Source organism: Perca flavescens, chromosome 9, assembly GCF_004354835.1.
Source record: "Perca flavescens isolate YP-PL-M2 chromosome 9, PFLA_1.0, whole genome shotgun sequence".
Taxonomy (NCBI): domain Eukaryota; kingdom Metazoa; phylum Chordata; class Actinopteri; order Perciformes; family Percidae; genus Perca; species Perca flavescens.
In genome coordinates, this window is record NC_041339.1 from 23,803,930 (window position 1) to 23,825,987 (window position 22,058).

Below are 22,058 nucleotides of genomic sequence, written 5' to 3' on the forward strand. Positions count from 1 at the left end.
GACAAACAACATATTTTGTCATTTGATTTGAAGGACTTGTTGCTTTCAGACTGTGGGAGGAAACTATTCAAAGGAAACCCACTTAAACAAGACATTTTTTGTGTGTGTCATATTAAGTGTACTTAACAAAAATGAGCCTCCAATATAAACATGCAGAACCATATTTTATGATGGAATATGACACAATTCCTTGGCAGAGCTAACCATTTCTTGCATCTCTTGCAGTCATCGTTAAATAAGAGTATAAACTGGCAGGGTGGACTTCTGGTTGGAAGTCTCATAACTGGCACATCACATTTCATTATTAGAACAGTCAAAACATCCTTGAGCAAGACACTGGACCCTTGGCTGCTAACGCTGTTCATATCCTTCTGAATAATAACAGCTGAGACAACAAAGCTCATAGTAACATGATGACATCAACAATAAATGTTGATGCTTTTGGAACCTGTAATCTTCTATTTACCCGGGAGGCCTTATTCAAAGAAACTCCTCAATCAATCCAACACTAACACATGAGTTAAAAACACTAAGTTGAAATAATGATATTTCAAAATCCATAAGACCTCACATCTGTAGGGTATCATTTTGCCTGTATCTTAACTGTAAAAAAGTATATTAATACCAAACATGAAGAGAAGGTAGTGAAAAACTGCAAAAATTGATTTTCAAAATATAATAAAATGACACATCAAATTAATCTTGTCTAGCGCATACAGTAGCCTATCACACAAGGGTGCAATGTCTTAGATTTCAACTTCATTCTTAAATGTAGCAGTGAAAGGATATATAATTTGTGAAGCTATTTTCCCACAGTGTCTTTAGATAAAGCAATAGCAGAAGAGCAACTGATCATTCCTATTCTTGCTGCAGTGAAAATGAAGGATGGACTTGTAAATACATTTTCTAATATTGAACAGCGAAGCAATCCGAGGGGCAGCCACTGAAAAATACACACACAGCAGAAATAATTATAGCAGTAAATACGGCACAGTGACCACACATACACAAACAAAAATTATACCACGTGTGCATGCACACAAACACACAGAAATCTGTGTGTCAGTTTCTAAAGGACAAAGAAACACACAGGCATGAGCATTGCCCTTCAAATGCACATGCTCAGCCCTGTCAAATAGCGGCTTTTATGTAATTGAGCAACTGCCCCTCGAAATATCTGTGCTTGTCCCTGCTGCAGGGAAAGACACTTTGAACATCTGTGGTGAAGCCAGTGAAAGCAGCAGCTAAATATTTAATGGGCCTGTCTGATGGTCATAATCGCTTTTAAGAACAATAGATGAAAACAAAGGGCGCCAGTGAAAAACTGCACCAGAGGTTAAAGCAACATCTCAGAGTGACAGAAGAGGCTGGTTAGAGGGAGGCGAGGAGCGGAGAGGGAGTGAAGGATGAAAAAAAGCGAGAGGCACTCAAAAAATACACGATGGGTGACTATCAATGTTAAGTGGGACTGCCATTTGTATCTGGGGTCCCATGACAGGCTGTGCACTTAAGAGCTATTTTTGGAAGGCGACATAGAGAAAGAAGTATACCTGCAGCCTGAACAGCAGTGGAATAATGCATGTGATGTATTGTTAACATTTTGACGTATCATTTTTACAATACAATATAATATAATCATGTCCTGTAGATTTTTGGCCAATACATAAACTGTTCTTGATTTTGTTTAACACCACCAACAGCAGATATTGTGCGCTAATATGAAGTGTCGGTTCCAATACCGAAAACACACATTTTGCTTAACATTTTGTGATGCAATCATCAAATTAGGGTTTATTTTGCCGAGTGTTGGGGGGACAGCAAATAAAGTGTCGGATAGCACTCGTGTTCAAATGAAACCCCTTTACTTTCGGTTTGCAGCATTCAACATGCCAAAAAAGAAACATTTGAAAAGCTGGGTCGCACTTACACAAAGCAATCTACAGACCTGGTTGTTAACAGTTTAATTTTACATTAAAGTACATTCGTCATCTATCTGTCTCCTGTCAGTCTGGCCTCCTATCACAGGGGGAAGTACGCCTGCAGTCATGGATGAGATTCACCTGCTCATGACCACACTGAAAAAGATAAAAAAAAAAAAAACACAGTATTGAGGTAGAGAGGTATCAGGTGGCTATCTTAACAGATCTATGTGAAAAATGTATTACTTTCATTTTCAGGGCTAAGGGGCCTGAACATAGGAAGCAGATACAGAAACGTCAGTCAAACAAAACTCGTCACGCACTGCGGAGCAGAGGATGAGAGGAAAGAGCTTTCCAGAGCCAAGTTTATCTCTGTGATGTCAGATGGATGTTCAGATAGCTCAGTAACGGTGGGAGAGTTGATCGAACTGCCAGGACTGGACAGGTCCAAGTGGATTTTGCTGGTTTGTAGCCATTCACAAAGCCAGACGGCACTGATATTGCTGAGCAGTGGGATGTGGTACAGTATGATCAATTGTGAGCCATCCATTAATCATTACATAATTAATTATTAAACATTATGTATAGACTTGAAGATAATTGAAAATATTTTGTTGAGCTCACATTTCTGTGGTTGTAAGTCATTTCTAAACCAATACACATATTTTGTAAGTGATTATTATTTTATTTTATGTAAAAAACAATGGGCAATTTATTTAAAGGTGTCAAGTTTGCTCCAGACACAGATACTATCAATAGGCTGTAGGACGCAATTAAGTGGAAAGTTTTTACAATATGTTTCTGCATTTTCAAATGAGAAGACACTACTTTTCATGCATTTAAACCTTAAGAAATAATCTGGTACTATGACACATTGTCATCATTATTAGTACCTTATTTTATCAGCAGTAAATAGCTAAGTACTTCATGTGTAGTGAAATGTATGTAAATGCTTTTAAAAATGTACAAATGATTTGATCACTATGATCATGTTCAAGAAATTATTTATAAACATCACAAATATAATAGTTATTGTACAAAATGTGAATTACTTAGCATGTACAAATATCTTCTTTTTTTGTGGAGAAATGTGCCAGTCCTTTGATGAACTTTTACTATGGTGTTTTTTTCCAAACTGAATTTATATTGTTTAGCTGAGATCTTCATTTCATAATTTATGGAGCAAACGTATAAAACTTTTGAAGTCAGAGCCGAGGAGAGAGCAGCGCAGGGAGGAGACAAGAGGGACATGTAAATAACTAGACATGAAGAGAAGAGGAAGGGAGAAACAACACAGGCAATCAGTGGGGAATGGGACGGTTTTGAGCTGAAGGAGAGGCAGTGAGAGAGAGCTTGAGGAAACAGAAAGAGAGAGGCGGAGAGAAACAGAAGCACAGAGAAAAGAAGGGAGAGCTCAAGAGGCAAAGACACAGAGAAGAGGGATGATGGACAAGGAACAGGAGGGGAAAAATGAACTCAATTGACATGAAACAAGAGCAGGCAGCCAGATAACCAGGGGGCTTTTTTTCTTTGTGTCAATTAAACAGCACTTTACAAAAGGTATACAGGAGGAGGAGGAAATGGCAGAGGATGTAGTTGAGCTGAGGTGGCGGAGAGGTCGACAATTCAGCTCACCCTGTCCTTCTGCTGTCCATCTTTCAGAGTGTTTTAGAGCTCACAGCCTGGCTAGTGGTGCTACACTCAACTGCTTTTCTTTTCAAACACTGGAGACTGAATGCACCGACTTAGCCTCCCCTGCTTACTCACTGACAGTAAATGTAGGAGGGGCAAAAAAGATGACATGGGAAGAAAGCATGACTGCCATCACAGGGAAGATGAATCAAACTGATGAACGGGACAGCTTTGAAAAATCGGTAGTCCTATTTGGGGTTTGTCTGACTGATTTATTTGGCGAAAAGTGATGTAAAAGTAGGGTTCTCCATTTCCATGTTTCCATTCTAGACAAGCTGGGCAAGCTAGGGGCAATTGGAAGGATCTTCTGTGGGCATTTCTTGCTTTTTTTGACTCCAGGGGCTCAGAGTTGTAAAAAAGAAAGGGATGGGTGGGAAAGAAAAGGACAGAGTAGAAGGTAAAAGAGGTCAGAAGAGAGGTGGGTGAAAGAAGAGTGAGAGGGACAGGGGCAAAAAGTTGGATGAAAGCAGCGAGCAGATTGAGAATAAGAAGCAGATAGGTTCACCTCTAATTAGCTCGCCTGCCACACACTATGCCACAAAGCAATGCACCTCCCAAGGACATGAATTAAACAGAGAGCCAACTTCCTCAGAGGAATGCAGCCCTGCCAGCACTTAGCCAGGCCTCATAAACAGCCAGATCGCATTTGTCACTTCCTCTTCACTCAACAAAGCGACAGCAGAAATAAATTACCTTTAAGCAGAACTCGCTCCTCCTCAGCATCCTGTTCTTGCCTCAGCAGCTGGTTTGAGCTTACGGCGCAAGCTGATGGACAGCAAAAAGGTAAATGTCAGGTGGAAGACTGCGACCTTAAGTTAGTTGTCACAGCCAGCATTAAAGTCCTTCTCCCTGTATTTGTCCTGCATCATTGCTTCATTCAGATGTATGCATTCATTCCTTATTGGAGGACTTTCAAAGAGTACAACAGACCTTCCTACATCAACGAACAAGCCAAGTGCCCTGAGAAAAAACTAAACAAACACGTGACCATCAAATGATCAGGACATGTAAGAGCAAAGGTGAGAACTACAAAGGAAAACAAATGGAGTGAGGCAAATAAAGAGAATGCTTCTTGGCAGGATGTGTTCAAACTGCAACCAAAATCAGATATGAATCACTAGCAAAGAGAAGAGTAAAGACAGCTGGAGTCAAGCATCCTGGAATACTGAGAGTTCAGCGGCACAATGAAAATGGCCCTGTGTAAAAAAGAAAAAAAAGTGTCAAGCAGGATCTTTCTGGGTGTTGAACAGAACAACTAAGCAAATATTTTACAGCAACAGAATGTCCTCACTCTTCCAGGAGTGTTCTTTGTAATGACAGCTAAAGAGAAAAATAAATGATTTTTCCAAACACTTTCTCTTGCGTTTAGAGTTCAGACAGGGTGTTGTGGGAGAGTGGAGGGAATGCTAGGTTCCCAGCCCTACATCTGTTGAAAGGCACCTAATGAAAGGTAAAGGTCTGACTTGAGTCATGGCTTATGAAAGAAGATATATCTGAGTAATACACAAGAATGCTTACCCTCCCCCAACCTTTATCCCCCCACTTCCTCTAAACCCCTGAGCTCCAAAGCATGACCTGAAGTTGCTCCAAAAGCTCTCCATCACCCCTTCTCCTCCTCCTCCTCCTCCTCCTCCTCATTATATATCTACTCCTCCACAGCTGTGATACACTCTGCTTTTCGTCCCATATCCCTGGAACCTCCCTCGGAAAAAAAGAGAGGAAAAAGCACAAGAAAAGAGGCAGGCTTCTCAAATTCCTAACATTCTAGTAATGCCACACATCTATCATCCATCATCCTTCACACTGCTGGACAGGAATTGCAAAACACAGTGCACCTGGATACATCAGCCAGAGTGGCCACCCATACACCAATTTGTGTATGGAACCATTCACTAAGCACTGGCACCTAATGAACTGTCTCGTTGGTGTTAAACAACACCCCCCCTCTCGACACAAAAATGAGAGAATGAGAAAGGTTTTTCTTCCTGTCTTCTCTGATTCTTCATCGCTATCATAGCTAGCACCCTGTTAGCGTTAGGAGTTTGATTAGGGTCCTGCCATTAAAGGCTTCTATTGAGCTAGCCTCCGGAGAAAACACAGGTTTGTTAATCAAGCGAAGGGAAAACAATTACTGGAATCCAATAATGAATGGGTGTGGACAAACAATAAATCCGTGGTGGCTGCTTCAGAAAACGACAAGTGGTGGGATCCTACTAATTAAACAGAAACCTGCTGGTATGCTATCGTTAGCTAATAGCTATGCCGCTCTACCGTTTAGCCCATCTGATTAGGCTGTTTGACACAGCCAATGTAATAGCCTTTACAAAGTCCTTTTTTCCTTTTTCCTACTGCATGCTTGCTGAACTACTGCTCGACATCCAGCTCCATTCCTTAAAGGTTGCTTCTCCTTTTGTCAGCTGTTTAGAAATCAATGTATCTAGTTTTTAAAAAAATGATAATTAAAGTCATAATCATATATTACAACACAAGCTGTGTTGTAATATATGATTATGACTCTAATTATCATTTTAAAAAAATGGCAGCAGTATTATTGTAAGGTAGTTAATAGATAAATGCAGAGGGGCTTCTAAAATGACTACAGTATACAGTACTAATGCAAAACATACAACATGAATTAAAAATGTTAAATCAAAGATAAAGCTCATGTCCAAATTGCGGAAATTTGACTAAATGTCCTGTTATGTTTCAGCAAAAGCTTTAGAGAGGTCACGAGGGGTTAGAGCTCCTGAGAGATAAGGGTATACCCTCTTAAAATGAACCAGACGTAATCACTCGACCGTGCAGATGGAAATTTCAATTCCAGTTGTCTTCCGTCGGATCACAAATTGTGATTCGGCAGCAGGCGATGGGTGGAAAGCCTAATAGGGTGCCGGGAATGACAGCAATAGGAGGAGCGCTTGATAGTGAATGCCGGGGGAATCAGGTAAGACAAAGCTGCCTGGATTTATGAGAGCCGAGAGTGAGCTGCTAATAGCAGACTATAGACCAGGAAGACAGAGAGGAGTTTATGATATGTAGCTCTGAGAGTACAGTTTCAGTATGTTGCAAAAAAAAAAAAATAATACAACATTGAGCCCTCAATGAGACCTGCCAATTGAATTAAATTATCTCGTCCAAATCATCTTGTGGTGGAGTGACTTGCTTTGTAGGGGATACTGCTCAGTTTATAAAAAGACTAACTGTTGCCTAATTTTTGTGGGGTTTTTGTAAAGCATGACATTAAAGGTGAGTTTAGCAGAAATAATGGCCGACTACACAGGAATTCAAGCTGACATGTCTCCACTTGGCACAATAGCAACTATAACTTTGCCATGATCAATAGTTGGTCATTACTTGCTTTAAAAAGGTCCCATTCTCCACCCCTCTTCCTATACATCTATTCCTGCCTCATTTCCAGTCATCTCTTCCTCTTTGTCTCATCTAAAATTCCACCTCGTTTCCTCACATTGCCTAGCTAATCTCTCCTTCCCTACCTCCCTTTCCTCACCTACGTTTTCCTCTGTTCCAATTTTTTTCCTTAGCTCTCTTATGGTATCTCTCTTCTAACGTCCATTTCTAATTTCCTCCTACTTTCCTTTTCAATGTTTCTTTCATCTACTCATTACTTTCCTTCTCTCCCTTTCCCCCCATCCTTCTCTTATCCTTATTTCTTTATTCTTTTGTAGGGCTGGGTGATATGGAGAAAATCCAATATCACGATATTTTTGACCAAATGCCTCGATATCGATACCGCAACGATATTGTAGTGTTGACTATTGGTGCTTTCACAAAATATTTACACAATCAGATTTTTGATACATAATCATCAGTAATGTGGATATAATGACTAAGTGGGTAAAGGCAAATAATAAAACAGTTACAATAGTCTGGTAAGTTCAGAAAATGACATCACTTTACTGTAATGCAGCCTTTAAAACCAGGAAAAGATAACACTTATGCTATATTACGATATCCAAAATCTAAGACGATATCTAGTCTCATATCACGATGTCGATATGATATTGATATATTGCCCAGCTCTATTCTTTTGTCCTTGATTCTCCTTGCCACCTTTCCTTTCTCTCCCTTACCTTCTTTACAGTATTTGCATTCTTTCATAAATTCCTCCCTCTGCTCTGCTCTGTTTCACCTCTCTCTACCTCAACTTATTTGTAACCCCTCTTTACAAAAACTCCCTATTCCCATTCTTTCATGCATCTCGACAACATGTGCATCCCATCTTTCTCATCATTCCCTCGCCTCACTTTCCTCTCCCTCTCTGTTCCTTCCTTTTTTCTTCGGTCACCTCTCCCACTTTCTCCTCAACTACCTCTCCTTGCATCCCTCAGTGTAATTTACCTGCCCACCATCTCCTCTCCTTTCTGTCACCCCTCACATCTCTCTCCATCCAGACCTCTCCTTCCATCTGCCATTTCTCCTGTTCCACCCTCTGTGTCTCCCTTGCTCTCCTGCAATCCGCAGTTCACAGGTTTTCCCAGAGCACATTGTTGCATCCCAACGGAAGCTTGCACAGCATTCTGCCATAAATAATTGAAGAGGCCCCACATGGCCAGGCACGCTCAGTCTAAATGGATTATTCTGGGAGAGATCAATGCTGGCCTGTGAGGGTTTTATTAGGGCCTGCAGATGAAACGTACAAGGCCACCGCCAATACTCTCTCCTCTCTGTCTAAATTTTGCCCTGCTCTAGCGTGACATCCTACACACCTCCTCCTTCCCTTTGCCTGCAATATCCACCCGCTCCCAAAGATGAACCCGTCAGGCCACAAAAGGACCATGGCCAACGCCATACAGCACAGTTCTTAATTAAGTTACATAAACATTAAACATCCAGGAGAGTGTAGGAAGCATGCATTCTTTATGCTGCCTTTGACTATGATGCAGGCTAGTAGTAAACGGGAGAGACAGCACTTTGTTGAATCATCCTCACAGACCCCCACCGTCACCAGCATGGCAGGAAACAACCAGCGATACCCACAGTTGTCATGGGCACGAAAGGAAGGGGGGGATGAAATGCTACTGTGACCTATAAGAGTTATGACCCGAGGGGGCCGGTGGTGGCTGCAGCGTTGAATAACCCTCTGTAAGCTTTTCTCCCTCAGGAGATTTACAACTGTCTCATCCATTGACAGGTTTCCTTATTGTCTGCAACTACTTTTCTAGCTACAAAGCATGCAGTAAAACACTTACAGAGTAACACGCACCACCTAGTTACCAAACCATTGTGTGCTTTTTACACACTACATAATCTTAACCCAGGGCTGGGAGGAGCTTACCCTGGGAGAACTTTTCACACACACATTTTGTTAACCAAACCTTAACGTCTGAATGCTACAATTTGCGTCAAACTTAATAGTCATTGTCGGAGTCACCAGTCACTACTTGGTCAAATCTAGACACATACATATTTTTTAGAGAGGGTGTGACTTACATTACAACGATGACTTCATCTCTGATGTCCATTGCGAATAAACGTCCATAAATCCACTTAGAAATCAGACGCTGCTTATAAGCTGCACAACTTGCAGGGAACTGCCGTTTTTTTGTTTTATTCATTCATTCTTGACTGTACATCCATGGGTATACTGCAAATTGAAACAGCTTAGCTTATACACCACTCATCATAATTTAAATGTTGCCAATTCGCCAAAATGTGGGGGGTGGGGGGGGGGGGAGGGGTGGAAGCATAATGGGTAGTTCCAAAATTGCTAATTATCCCTCAAATTGATGTAAAACAAAGAAAATAATAGGAGTGAAACATCCATTTATATTAACTTAATATTTATTTTCATGTTTCAGTTTTTTTTTTTTTTACTTAAAGAGTAGATTGACGTCTCAATTTCACTTTGAAAACCCATGTTCTAAACATTAAAAAGCACAAGTGACACACACTCTGTGTTAGCATTAAATGAAAACGCCGATTTATTGGGACTTTAGCTTATTCACCGTAATCCCCAGAGTTAGATAAGTCCATACATACCCTTCTCATGTCCGTGCCTGTTGTAACGCTGTCTGACGGCTCTACCGGTAGCAGCCCATCACAGAACATGCAGGTGACTGGTTCCAACAATCCTACTGCTCCAAATAAGTGACAAAATAACGCCAACATTTTCCTATTTACACGTTGTAATTTGTATAGTCATAGCGTGTACAAAAAAACAACGTAACATGAGACACAGCCATCTTCTAACCGTAAACAAACCGGGAACTATATTCTCAGAAGGCGAAGCTCTGCTACTTCTGCTACTTGGGCGGAGTGATTTGCTTCGCAGCAAGCCTGTCTGATACAAATACAGATTTTTGTTTGCCTCACAGTTGACCCCCTTCACTGATACTGTACGTCCCCTCTAACTGTGTATTTTAGACTACAGCTGGGAACATTATTTGTTGGCATATTCACAGGTTGTCTAAACACACACATTACCACTGCAATTGTCCTTAAGTAAAGAGCCTTTGAACACATAACATGCTGCTTTAACCTGAACTAAGACTCCCTGTCACCAGTGAAATTGAACCCTGACAAGGTTACATTTTCTTCTCAATATACGCACTTTTGTGATTACTGTGAAAACAACATAATCAACCCTTTCATAAAGCCGTACTTCCTCCTACCACTTTAACCCTTTCACAATGTTTTGATTGGGATTGTGGCTGGCAGATATAAATAGACATTGCTTTATGGAATGGTGTTTTGAAATGAAGCTTAACATATTTGACAGGGAGAGAGGGGACCTGAGGCTTTTAACCCCCTATCCCCCCCAAGTGAGTGGTCTTCCTCTTCTTCCTGGGAATGGAGGAGAAATGTTACATTACTGCAGGATTGCCCGTCTTCTCCTTTACTGACATCTTGGGCGTGTACCAGGAAAATCTGTACACATCAAAGCCATTAAAGTGTCAAGCTCCACGGTGGGCTTAAACCAGGTCAGAATCTTCATGGAATATTTTTTGCCCTCATTCTGGCAGTCAAGACTTCCTCTAAAGAGCTTATATCTTAGCCATTTAAAATGACAAACCACTGTTCAAAAGATGCAAGGACAATTCCTTTCTCGGTTGTCTGAATATTCCAGCACTCATTTGCACATGGATTTGAGGACCATATGCTTCCTGACAAGATTTACTGTACAATATGGCACCGTTGGACAGAAGGCTGAGTACAAGAATGCTCTGTCACATTATACAACCCCTCCTTTGCTTTTCTTTAATGATTAACTCAATCTAAATTACCTCTGTAGTGCTAACTACTGGAGTTTTGGTTATAGATGTCAGTCTTTCACTTGTTTTATTTACCGTTGACATGTATGAAAAACAAATGACTTTAATTTGGTTGCATGTGGCTCAAGGAGTAGAGGTGAGGATAGGATGAGATGGCATACTTTGAAATTGACTTTCTGCTACTTAGAATTTCAAATTTTGCCACAGGCGGGGGAAAAACATGAGAGAAAAAAATAGCCCGTTGTTTAACTGGAGGTGACAACTAACAAGCACTATCCTGGTAATTAGACTGCCGCATTGCACATGGGCGAAGCTTTCCATAAAGTGTGCTAATGATTAAATATTTTCTTCTCTCTCTCTCACTCTCTCTCTCTCTCTCTTGCACTCTCTCTCTTGCAATCTCTCTCTCACTCTCTCTCCTTTCTGTCTCCTCTCGCTTTACATGTTTGGGTTCCCTTAAACAGCTCTGCAAGCTGTCCGCATCTGTTTCCATTTTGACTGCATTAATGACATGGCCACACACTTCGGCTTCGTGGTCTGTAATGAGACTGCGGAATATGACTTATAGCTCATCTTGTAAATTTAATAAAAATATATGTGCATGTGCATGTGTGCGTGTGTGTGTGTATATATGTGTGTGTTTAAGTGTGCAAGCAGGTGCACGTCTGTCACTATGTGCATTTGCAATGTGTGTCGTTCATCTCTCTCATGCCTGGATCTTTGCTGTCCAGCTGGTGACAGATGAGCATGATTGAAGTGCATTTCTGCAGGAGAAAACAACGGATGCTTGGGTGAGGTGCCTCTAGAGCCACCTCACTAAAAGGTGACCTATGACGTGCTGCACACTAAAAATAAAAGCTTATAAAAAAAGAAAATGAAGGCTTCAAAATGAGAGTTTTGTAAATAACATATTTTGTAATGTACCTGGTGATAGTGCAGTGTGATATGTACGAAAGGTAAGGAAAGAAAAAAAGAGAGGGATCACATCCTACAGAAAAAGCACTTGGCTGGACCCAAACCTAGCATTTCACTTTGTACCTCAGCTATCCGAGCTATAGCTTCTCAACAGGAAAACTTCAAGATATGAGTACCAATGATGATTTCTTTGATGATCCCTTTTATCAAAGTGCTAACTTGAGCCGTCCTGTTGTTCTTTACATTCTATTTTATGGTTGTTCTTCAAGAAATAATTACTAAATTTATTCCAAGTAGCACCTTAAAGTCCTCACTTGCTCCATTAAGATCTTAAAAGAAGTGACAATGAATCACAATTTTTTAGGGTGTGTTGCCTCTATGCATGTCCAACATGGGCATTTGATCGCTTCATGAGCAAACGCTGGATGAGGCAACGCTTCATAAAATGTGTCCAGCCCATTAAGTCTGAGAGAAGGACTCCAGTAATAGCTGTCCTTCCACAGGTCTGTCTGTTAAGGCGGCAGAGAGTGTCTAACTCCCTCCTATTGTAGTGATCATTGGGTGGCACATCATCACTTAATATCTGGAAAAGAAATGGAGCATACAGACACAACTGTGCTTATGTAGGGATAAGAATTATAATTTAAACTGAAATATTAAATCTTACAAATTGTAGCCTAAAATCCCACGGGTGCTGTCGTGCATAAAAAGATGTGACATCACAAAGACAGGCAGAGAGTGTATGCAAATCTGTGTGTGTGTGTGTGTGTGTGTGTGTGTGTGTGTGTGTGTGTGTGTGTGTGTGTGTGTGCGTGTGAATGTGTATCTTGTGTGTACACCAACTCATGCATTACATCATTTGTTTCATCACTGTGGTTCAGCTTGACATATTTTAATGTCTTCCTTGCATGAGGCCAAACTTTTTTTCTGTTATTTAAAAAACATTTGAATGAAATATGGAAAAGGCAAAACTCAAGAAGTATGATTGGTTGCCAGAATAAATCTGCAGTAGCATAAATCTGAATATAATTTAGAAAGGACTGTGTGGACTATTTCCAGAGAGGTTAACTGCTGGCGAGGGATGTGTGCTCCCTCTCATACAAATCCAGTGGTGGATGTTACCTGCCTTGCCAACCCAGCATTGGAACTGGGCATATCACTGTATTTGCATGTGTGTGTATGTGTGTGTGTGTGTGTGTGTGTGTGTGTGTGTGTGTGTGTGTGTGTGTGTGTGTGTGTGTGTGCGTTGAGGAGGGTGAAGGGGAGGGGGGGGTCACTCCAGATTTCTCATGTGATGGAGCATAACAGGGAATTGTAATACACAGCAACATCATAAATTTGATTACATTACATTGCACTGCAAGCCTGTGAGCCATTTCCAGGCACCATAAAAAGCTATAACTAAGTTACCACGGGTACAACGAAAAATGAATAAAGCTATTTTCTTTTAACAACCCTGGCGCTGGCAAGATATTGTTCTCTCCTCTGGCTTTTATGAGCTTTGCAGACGCGCGATGCGCTCGTTGCGATCGAAACAGGAGACGGAACAAGATGGTAAATGCACAACGTCGGGGGGGGGGGCGACGACACACACACACAGGGCTCTTCTACATCTTTTAAATCTTTATCATCATGGTATATCATTTTTAGTCTATGGAGCCTCATAATGTGGCAGCAGATCTGTGTTCTTTCTAAGAACCATCATAAAACAGGTAGGCTTAAGGAAAAATAAAGACAGCAAAAGCAGTGCTATTTTAAAATTATTTGACCGATTTGGAAGTTTGAAACTGAGATCTTAAATTAAGTCGGAGTGTCCAGCATTCAACAATGGCATCGCCAGGCACTTAGAAAAATTCAGTGTCATTGCCGTGCTGACTCTAGCTTGGTGGGGCTGTGGAAAGCTAGAGCTGCGCACCTCGAAATAAGCCCAACTCCTTTAAAAGCCATTGACAACGCGGTGCGCAAAGGCAAATCCGGTCCAGGGGTGTAAACCAACACTACAGTAGGCTGCTCTCAAAAGTCCAACATGTATACCTTAGGCTTTGACATCACATCAGACAACCGGTCCGCACGCACACACACACACAGAGAGGGCGAGAGAGAGAGAGAGAGAGAGAGAGAGAGAGAGAGAGAGAGAGAGAGGACCCACTATCGAAAATTGCATTTCCGATTAATGCCAGCAACAACCGAATGTCTCACGATCTACTTACTGGCATGTTCATATCAGTGGATTCTAATGCAAAGCTTCTCACGGTTGACTTGGCTAATGAAGCATCTCCCTGTGGAGATGCACTTGTTAGATGGAGCCCCCCCGCGCGCGCGCGCACACAGACACACACACACACACACACACACACACACACACACACACACACACACACACACACTCACATCTCCGCCCGAAAAAAAATATGATTCAGAAATATGCGTTATGTTCCAGAGCTATACAAGTGTAAGATACATTCTTGAGAATTTTCGTTCTTCTCTCTGCTACAGAACCACCCAGGTTTCTTTTATTTGGGAGAATAAAATTGTAATTAACTCTCAGTGGGGAATGAAAGGGAAGCCGTGCCTGTCGTTCAGAACGATGGATATCCTTAGTACTCAAGCAGCAGATATGCTTAGCAGCAGCACCAGCAGCAGCAGCAGTTTTGCGGTGGCAGAGTCGGGTCTCCAGCTGAGTCCGGGACTACCGAGCATCTCTCTCCATCGCAAAGCTCCGTGGCAGCTTGAACAAGCGTCTTTGCAGTATTCTGAAATGATGCTTCTTTTCGGGCACTTGCCTGCGTCTCTGTTCGAGTGTTAAGACGGCAGAATAACGCACATCTGGCGCGCTCAGACACCAAATTCCCACATGATCATTTTCTTTTTTCAAGCGTTTAGGAAATGGCAAAGCCGTGATTAAAATTCCCAGCTCTTTTAAAAAAAAAAAAAATACCTGGCAGATAAAAGTAGCTGGACAGAGTCAGGAAAAAAAGAGACAGGGAAGTGTGCTTACCTTTTTGTCAGCCTCGGAGTTCCTCTTTCTTTTTTCTCAGCTTATAAACCCTCACATCTTCATGATTAAAAGAAACAATAATCCCCGGGTTTGTGTTAAATGTGTGCGTCCCTGCGGCAGGTCCAGTGAGGAGCGGTTCACGGGTTCCTCTGCCGGGTTAAATTATGTTTTTAATAATATCCACCCCGAGAGCGCAGGTTGCTCAGGACGCGTCTGGGTACGGCAAGAGGAGTCGCTCCCTCCCTCAGCAGCAGCCGCCGTGCGCACTTGGAGAAACCAGAGCTCTGTCCGCGCAGGGAAGCTGAGGGAATGATGTCATGCGTCCGGCCCTCCCTTTTCAGCCACCCCTCAACTCACGGCTCTCTCCATCTTCTCTCCCCCCCTTATCTCATCGTCCCCTTCTTTCTTTATGGCACGTTGTTTTAACATTTGCACCGGAAAAAGACAAACAAATAAACATCTATCACTAAATATTTAAGGAGATATTACTTTAACCAAATGGGATTTAATTTAAATTATTTAATGATTCCAGAATTAAAATGAACTATGTAATACAATATCAGAACAATCTGCCATTTGTTTGTTGAGCAGTGTAAACCATGTTCCATATGCTATGTTTAAATTAGGTTTCAGGCTGGAGCACAAGGATGTATAACTTGCTTTTGAGGATATGTTTTTTGCAGTGCTCCACTTGACGTGATGAAGTCATGCCGTTCCCCCACGCCTCACTAAAGGTATCGTCCAGTAGCATCGCCAGCCTGCCTTTACCCGGGATAAGAGGGGAGGTAAGGTAGCATGAAACAGACCAATACACGCTGCGCATTGAGTCAAGACAGCCTCCCCCTCACCGGTGCAGCCGGCGCATCTTAAAGATAAAGCATCATATCTTCTTATCTGTTATAGGTAAGGTTCATTGTCATATACTACACTGCAAATACAAAGTGCTTTCACAAATAACTTGGTCTGGTTTTTAGTGGGAATAATTAACTAAATGCAATTGTTGTCAATGGGACTATGGATGAATTGAATTTGTTTCAAGTTTTGTCATGATGATTTCTTATTGTAAATACTGGAAAACTGGTAAAAACAAGTTTCCTTGCTGGGATATTTTTTTCTTCCTGAAGAATATGAAATATTATTCAAGAAAACAATAATCTAAATATTTATGTTAAATCATTGAATATCTACATTTTGATGGATTAGGTCAATGAATTAGAGTGACTATAGTGCCTATTTTAACTCAGAAAGTATCTTCAAATGCATTTGAATTCCTCACAATGGATGAGCAGGCTTGAAGGTATTTTCTGCATCCCGACTTTGCTGCTGGCTGCTTGCTGAAAGTAAAAGACTGCGAGGGCGTTTAATCAATCAACTTCAGCTGCAGGTTTTACTTAATCAAATCTTTAAAGTGGCAGGGCTGCTTTCTCTACTTCATATATTGGTGCACAGATGCTCTCACAGGGACAAGCTGAAATGTAGCCCATTGCTGGAGCTTGGCCATTCATACTTCCCCTTAATGCATGGTCTTGTTCCCAGGTTCTGTTATTCAATTTTTTATAAATTACTGTCACCTATCAGACCGTCCTTCCATCCATGCAGTTTACTGTATATTTGATGGTCCTACTTATCTGTATTCATGTAATGGGGTGAGGGGATATAAACAGAAGATAGGTAAACAGGACAGGTCATTGACTTGCCAATACATCACAGGAATAACACACAAACACATCCACACAGACACATTTACAGCTGTGGGCACCAGTGAGTCTTTAAGTCAATGGATCTTCATGTTTTTCAATTGCAACACCCAGAGCAGCAGTACGGACACCCATGCTTCTGCTGAAGATCAAACCCCTGTAAGACCTTTATATTGACTGATGTATTTATTTCTGAACATGACAGGTGTAAACTAGATGTGAGGTAAATGTTGTCCATTTGAACTTAGCTGTTTGATGTGTAGTGTCCCATATAACATCAAACTGCAAAACACAGCAAACTAAAAAGCTGTATTAATAAAGATAAAACAAACCATTATGGAATTTTAAAGTGACATGCTCAAATGGTAATGTATAACATAAGGCCACTATTGATAATATTAATGGATGGACACTTCTTACAGGCATGTTGATTTAATAAAACCTGGATACATGAAATGTGTTATTGGTAACCTTAATCACAGTATGAGCACGCACACGTTGCTGGTTGTGCAAGATGCAAATGCAAATCACACTTCAGCCGCTCATCTTGAGTCAGTGCATGTACCTTTCCACACAGCCACTTGTTTCCATTCTTAAGTTTTTTTTAAACATTTAAAAAGAAAGAAGAAAACCCCTAACTGTTCAAAGTGATTGACCATGTGAGGCACAGAGATTGTCATTGAACTGTCATATGTGGAAATTTTGGCAACAGTGAAAAGTCATCCTGATAAGAATGGGCTGAAACATGACGTCCACGGTCCTTTAAAGATGGCAGACTAGATTCCCGTGTCATGGCCTGGTGGAACAAAGAGACAAGGATGCATACACTAAAAGATGGAAAGCACCCCACAAGAGACAACAATTTAATCATTTGTGGACCCATCAGGGATCAGACTTCTAACCTTGGAAGTGTTGAAGCCATTCTCTCCTCGCTGAGCTAGACAAGACCATGTGTGACCTTTAAGCCCAACTAAAGCATTTAAGTCCCCTGGACTGATAATTTGATTGTCCTTTGCCTGTCTTTGCCTTTACCTCAGATAATTGGACATTCCTTTGATAACATGTACTTAGGTCAGTGTAGGGGTATCAGGCATTGCGAGCAAGAAGTCATCAGGGTTAAATTTAGGATTTTATAAGTGAGCTTGTTGTCCCAATATTGTAGGATATAGGGCTACATGTGTTTTAATAATTATGTCCAGCTGACTCAGGTTGTGTAAATGTGTGCTTTTGCTGTGTTCTCATATTTTATGCTGTTACATATTGTAGTCCATTTACATCTAGGTTTTCTAAGTTGTTTTTAAGAAAGTGGCATATAGTATACGGTGTGAAACAGAAATTCTTTTTTTTTTTAGTCAAGGAATATGTACACCAAAATAAAAAAGAAAGTTGCATATTTTGGGGGTTTTGTTAAAATTTTCCACACACAGATAGGTCATGCAAAACAGGAACAAGAAAACGCTGGAAAGCTAGGCGGCAAAACATCAAGTGGCAAGTGAAACTAGACTAATTAATCTATATATATATATATATATATATATATATATATATATATATATATATATATATATATATATATATATATATGAGTTTGTGATATGATAGGAAAAACCCAAACAGATGAGAACATCATCAGATGTTGGTGGGGTTCATGACAGAGTGAGAGGAGCAGAATTATTTCATTTGTGCCTTGAGTCAATTAACTTGTCGACCTCAGAAGTATAATGAAGGGAAGTGAAGGTGTACATGACTAAAATAGCTGGGTGAATTTACAGTTACTCATACCTTTGAAGAGGGCTGAGATTTTGTTTTGGACACTTGAAATAGTGTATTGCAGGAGACTGTGTTTGTATGAAATTATTAGACCTGATATGTCCCCCGGTTTCCTGATAAAATGACACCTATGCTTGGATTGTATGCTCTGAACATTTCCTCTGGTTTTTGCTTGTATCTGTGTCCCTCTCAGCCTCCCTTCCATCTAAATAAAGATAACGGAAGTGGTCCACCCACTCTGCTTTAAAAACTGCATGCTGCACAGTGTCTTTGATTATCTTACAGCACCTCTCTGCTCCTCCTATTTCAATCCTTCTTTTTCCCATCAACTACTTCCATTCCATCAATCACCCTTTTTCTTTTTCTACAACCTTGCCCCGCTCCTACTCCTTTTTTCCCCTTCCTTAATATGCCCACCTGTGTGTGGGAAACACATGCCCGTCAGAGTGGCTGGATGAGTGGTTTAATTAGAGGAGAAGTAGCGGTCTGTCACCTCGCGGTGAGCACCGGCAATCAAGAGCAACTAGCTTGAAGAAAAGTCAGACAAGGCCATTCATTGATTGTTGATTGTAGAAGTGTTACTTAGTCTACATGATACGCTAAAAGAGCTTTGACTCAGATTAGGGATAAAGATATTGTACTATGGTAGAATTTATTGTAATGAAGAGAGCCAAGTTGCAATTCCAGTCCAATTTTATGTAACTGTATCTGCTAGTGTCTGTCTAATAAATGTGCACTCACATCATCAAAGTTTATATAATTTTCTTATATTTTCATGTATTGTATTATGTTGTATTTTGTAAAAATGGTCTGCAATAAAACATATGTCTCAGCTTTACAATGAAAAAATGATAAATGGACAGTTCCTTTTTGTGATGTTTAAAGCCGTCGTTTTCATAAAATAAAGATATTTTGAATGTTTCTTGTAAAAAAAAAATGAATGGTATATTGTGAAATGAAAATGCTAAATGAAGAATGGATGATCTGTTTCAACTTTGATTAGTGCCTTTTTGTTCTTAGCACACAGTTTACATCATTAAACAGAAACTGTACGTAAACTGTCTTGTCATTCAGTAGATCAGCACATGGAATATGGCATTTGCAGATTTACATACACTACAGTTTAACTGAAAAGCAAATCTTAAAAAACATCCACATCCTGCAATATAATAAATCATGCAAAAAAATAATCTTGAAAGTTGGCCAACGTTCTAAAGATTTAGTTTTCAGTGAAAGTGTGAACATGACACACATATTTACTGTACTGGCTCAGTTATTCTTGGTTTCAAATATTAGTAATCAGTCCTCTGTGCAGCTTAGTGCTAATTACTAAAGAGTTAGTGGCTCAATTTCCCACAGGTCACAACACTGAAGTAGCACTCCTCTTACCGTGTTGTGCTTTGGATAAAGTGTCCCCCAAATGGCATAGGCACTTTCCTGCTGTCTGGATGGCCGTTGATCAGCCGCTCACATTATCTAAGGGTAAACCATCTTAATAAAATCTAAAGCATCACTCACTGGTACTTTAAAGTGCTTATATTATACAAATTTTCAGGTCCATAATTGTATTAAGAGGTTGTATCAGAATATGTTTATCTGGTTTAATTTTCAGAAAACACCATATTTTTGTTGTACTGCACATTGCTGAAGCTCCTCTTTTCACCCTGTGTGTTGAGCTCTCTGTTTTAACTACAGAGTGAGACATCTTTCTGTACCATCTTTGTTGGGAGTCGCACATGCACAGTAAGTACTGCTAGCTTGTCAGTTGCAGAGTAAGAGGGAGTGACATGCTAGCAGCTAGGCGAGCATTATAATGTGTGTTACAAAGTGACGCACGTTCGTCACGGGAGTAAAGGCTGGACTACAACAGAGCTGTTTGTGAAAAGTTGGCCTCATTCACCAATATCTTCCTAAGTTTTCTCTTAAATATGTTCTTAAGAAAGTCCCTAAGGAAAGTCTACGTCGGATTCATGACGTGTTCTTAAACAGCAGAATGGTTTGCACCTGTGTTCTTAGGATTGATGAATCCCACGTCTTCGTAATTGAAAGTGCGTGCCAGTTGTTCCTAATTAGCATAATAAAACACCCTGCAAATTCCCATATAAGGACATGACACTGCTTGTGCACCTCCTGGGAAGCGCTGAGATGGTTGTCAAAGTCACAGATGACTTGGACATTACAGTTGTGTACTGAATCTCAGTACTTAAGTAAAAGTACAAATAACCAAATACATATTTACTTTAGTAAAAGTAGAAGTACCACAATGACAACCCTACTTAAGTAAAAGTAAAAAGTACCCGATTTTACATGTACTTTAAGTATTAAAAGTGAAAGTACTTGCATAATGAGTTATTCTCTTAATCTTCTTTGCATATTACCATTTTAAATGGTAATATGTCCACTACCACAAACAAGGCCTGGCTTTTAAAAAAAAGTTCCTATCCTAACCAGCATAAAACAGAAATATGTTGTTAGAATCAGAATGCGGTTGGTTTTATTCATGGATTGATTTTAAGACGGTTATATTTTCTATAACCATGGAAGCGTAAGCAAATAAAGTGTGTTAAGCAGCGGGAATAGGGAGGCGATGTGAAGAGGTCCAGCCAAATAAATAAGATATGAACGCGTCTTACGCAGCCAGGTGGAGAAGTAAACAATGCTGTGAAGAGAAATAGATGGCAACTATGATTTAAAAACGTGAATAATAAAAAACAAACATTTACATTTTCATTTTCACTTTTACCAGAGGCCGTATTACCGAGGGTCAGCGGTGCTGCGCCCGGGCTCTGGAGCACCGGTGCCCCAAGTCTATGGTAACCAAACTTCACTGGTGAGACAAACTTGTGACGGTCAGGAAGACGTTGGCAAGGGGAAAAAACAGATCAGAAAATGTAACGGAACGTTGTAGAAATGTAGTGGAGTAGAAAGTATAGATAATTGCTGCAAAATGTAGCAAAGTAAAAGTCAAAAGTATGCACTATTGATTCTACTTAAGTAGATCACCAAATAATGCAGGATTTAATCAGTTTAATTGCTGATGTAAATTGCAGTGTTTGTGTTTCTTTGCATACTATTTTTTTTTTTTTTTCAACAAATGATCAGAAATACATTACAGTAAATAATTTCATTGTAAACGACTGTAGAATTAAATAAAATGCAGTAACCAGTTATTTGGAGCAAACTGTCATTGCTCAAATGTGCATAAGAGTGCTCTTCAGTGTTCATAGATTTTGTTCTTAGCTAAGAACAAATCCAAGACAAGAAAACATTAGTGAATGTCAGAATCTTCGTAAAATGTGTGTTAGTGTGGTTTAAGAACACATTTCTTCGTAAGAACGGTTGGTGAATGAGGCCCAGTGTTTTCTCTAGAAGAAGGTAAGTCCCTTTGAGGTGGACTTTGGGCTTTTCACTTTGTAAACCTACTGTATAATGTGCACAAAAAGAAATATAACACAATAAAGGAAAGGGGAAAAGCCAAAAAGCATAATATGAGCACTTTAAATGAATGACTGAGCGAATGAATCAATGAATCAACCAGCACATTTTATGCAAATGATTATTTCTATATAATACTATATTTTAGGACTTCTTCTCTCCTGCTTTAAAAGGCATACTGTTTCATGGTTTACATTAATGTCAACACAGAATATTGAAAAGAAACTAAGAGCCTCTGTGTTTCAAAGATTGAAAGATACACAGGCTCGCAGCCGTTAACATCACTAGAACTTCGGAGAACTTAACTCCACTCAGTCGGAGATAACACTGCTGATTTTTTATTTAAAGGAAGCTTAGTATTAAATAATAATTATAAGCAAATGAGTGACAGTTTACATAA

At 40.2% G+C, this 22,058-nt stretch overlaps 1 protein-coding gene across 1 annotated transcript in view; it reads right to left on the reverse strand.

The window, feature by feature from the left end:
- The window catches only part of ptprsa (protein tyrosine phosphatase receptor type Sa), a 244,961-nt gene extending 229,984 nt beyond the window's left edge, over window positions 1-14,977 (reverse strand). Inside the window, exon 1 of the mRNA XM_028587830.1 lies at window positions 14,757-14,977. The gene's annotated coding sequence lies outside the window, so the exon portion shown is untranslated. The remainder of the gene's footprint in view (window positions 1-14,756) is intronic.
- Window positions 14,978-22,058: the final 7,081 nt, after the last annotated feature.